The sequence below is a fragment of the Oncorhynchus nerka genome, linkage group LG5, assembly GCF_034236695.1.
Source record: "Oncorhynchus nerka isolate Pitt River linkage group LG5, Oner_Uvic_2.0, whole genome shotgun sequence".
Classification (NCBI taxonomy): domain Eukaryota; kingdom Metazoa; phylum Chordata; class Actinopteri; order Salmoniformes; family Salmonidae; genus Oncorhynchus; species Oncorhynchus nerka.
In genome coordinates, this window is record NC_088400.1 from 21,505,527 (window position 1) to 21,508,210 (window position 2,684).

Here is a 2,684-nt window from a genome sequence, read left to right on the forward strand (position 1 = left end):
TCGAACCCTCGACCTTCTAGCCCGAGGTCCGGCGCGTTATCGGCTGTGCTGCAAAAGCATGCTCGTGTGGCGGAGACGATTTCCACGCTTATAAACCCAGGGTCGTTACAATATCAACAGTGAAATGCTCACTTACAGGCCCTTCTCAACAATGCAGAGAATAAAAAAAGTGAAATAACAGAAAACTAATATGAGTCCGAGTTGATATGCAGGGGTATGAGGTAATTGAGGTATATACACTGTATGTATATATAGGTAGGGATAAAGTAACTAGGCAACAGGATAGATAATAAATAGTAACAGCAGCATATGTGGTGAGTAAAAAGACTTAGTGAAAAAATGGTAAATTAAAATAGTTAAATAGTTAACCAATAGCTACCCGGACTAACTATTTAGCAGTCTTATGGCTTCGGTGTAGAAGCTGTTTAATGTCCTGTTGCTTCCAGACTTGGTGCATCAGTAGGGCTTGTCATGTGGTATGAGAGTCTATGACTTGAGTAGCTGGAGTCCTTGACAATTTTTAGGGCCTTCTTCTGACACCGCCTGGTATAGAGGTCCTGGATGGCAGGGTGCTCGACCCCAGTAATGTACTGTGCGATACACACTACCATCTGTAGTGTCTTGCGGTGATGCAGCCAGTCAAGATGCTCTCAATGGTGCAGCTGTGGAACCTTTTGAGGATCTGAGGGCCCATGCCAAGTCTTTTCAGCTTCCTGAGGAGCAAGAGGCGTTGACGTGCCTTCTTCAAGACTGTGTTCGTGTGTGTGGATGACTGTTGCTGTTAATTCCTTAGTGATGTGGACACAGAGAAACTTGAAGCTCTCGACCCACTCCACTACAGCCTTGTCAATATGGATGGGGGTGTGCTTGTCCCTGTTTCCTGTAGTCCACGATCAGCTCCTTTGTCTTGCTGACGATGAGGGAGAGGTTGTTGTCCTGGCACCACACTGCCAGGTCACTGACCTCCTCCCTATTGGTTGTTTCATCGTCGTTGGTGATCAGGCCTATCCCTGTCATGTCATCAGCAAACTTGATGATGTTGTTGGAGTCGTGCGTGGCCACACAGTCGTGGGAGAATAGGAAGTACAGGAGGGGACTAAGCACGCACCCTGAGGAGCCCCGTGTTGAGGGTCAGTGTGGCGGATGTGTTGTTGCCTACCCTCACCACCTGGGGGCAGCCCTTCAGGAAGTCCAGGATCCAGTTGCAGAGGGATGTGTTCAGTCCCAGGGACCTGAGCTTGGAGGTTACTATGGTGTTGAATGCTGAGCTGTAGTCAGTGAACACCATTCTCACATAAGTGTTGCTCTTGTCCAGGTGGGAGAGGGCAGTGCGGAGTGCAATAGAGATTGCGTCATTTGTGAATCTGTTGGGGCGGTATGAGAATTGGAGTGGGTCCAGGGTGTCTGGGATGATGGTGTTCATGTGAGCCATGACCAGCCTTTCGTGGTATTTCATGGCTACAGATGTGAGTGCTACCTTGACAACAACTGCTCATTGTGTCCACGATGTGGATGTGATGTGTATTAGTAATACATTGTGAACTAGCTATGCATGCAAGTCAACAATGTTCTTTAACTCAAACTGAAAGACAACATTTTCCACATTATTTCCTTGCCTGCATTACATTTCTCTTATAGAAACATAGTGCTAGGGCAATATCTCTAGATAAAGAATTTATAATAAAAACATCACCACCAATTTCTATTATATATAAAAGATGACTTTATGAAGCCCTGCCAATAATAACTAGTCAAGATGTATTTCACTTTAAACTGCCCTAAACAAACAAAACAACTATATAACATTTCCATTTTTTACAACAGAGTGCTCTAGTAGCTTCATTAGTTAAAAAACAAAACACATACTAATATTTTAGACAGGATCAGCAAAGTAAAAAACCTTCTCACATTTCTATATTACAACAGCACTGCTCTGCCCTAAAACATAGGGAAAACAATGGTTAGTTAGAACAACAGCCAAAGTGACAAGGTCGGTCCTCAGAGTAAGAAAGACATAACCAATAAGGTATAAAATGGGAGTTCTGATTCTGAATTCCACTTCAGTAAACAGAGCTAAGGATCAATGATCCAGTCTCATCACTCTGGAATAGAAAAACACAGGATATATATAGCCCCTGTGTCTGGTCTGACCGTGCAAATATTCCGTACCGCTTTAGTGTCGAGAAAGAGATAATAAGAATTAGGGACGCTATCCCATCTGAAGTCCAGTCAGGAGAGGGGGAAGGGAGAAAGAGAAGGGGATGAGTTTCAATGTTCAATGAAGAATAATGTAGTCCAGCAGAACCACTGCCTTCCTTCCTCCCTCCATCTTTCCATGGTTCCGAGAGAGCTGGGTTACTCTCCTCTCTCTGGTCTCCGATATGAATATGATTCTACACACGAGTAACGGTGTGTTCTGTTCACCACTTCCTCTATTTCTTCTGCTGCTAACCACTTCATCTACTTCCTCTTCTGCTGCTAACCACTTCATCTAGTTCCTCTTCTGTTCACCACTTTCTCTACTTCCTCTGCTGCTAATCACTTCATAAACTTCCTCTTCTGCTTACCACTCTCTCTACTTCCTCTTCGGCTCACCACTTTCTCTACTTCCTCTGCTGCTAATCACTTCATAAACTTCCTCTTCTGCTTACCACTTTCTCTACTTCCTCTTCTGCTCACCACTT

The 2,684-nt window shown here is 44.3% G+C and overlaps 1 protein-coding gene across 1 annotated transcript in view; it reads right to left on the bottom strand.

Annotated features, from left to right (window-relative positions):
• Positions 1 to 1,705: 1,705 nt before the first annotated feature.
• LOC115121756 (PH and SEC7 domain-containing protein 2-like) overlaps positions 1,706 to 2,684 on the bottom strand; it is a 55,426-nt gene continuing 54,447 nt past the window's right edge. Inside the window, exon 14 of the mRNA XM_065018454.1 lies at positions 1,706 to 2,684. This exon is cut by the window's right edge and continues 1,535 nt beyond it. The gene's annotated coding sequence lies outside the window, so the exon portion shown is untranslated.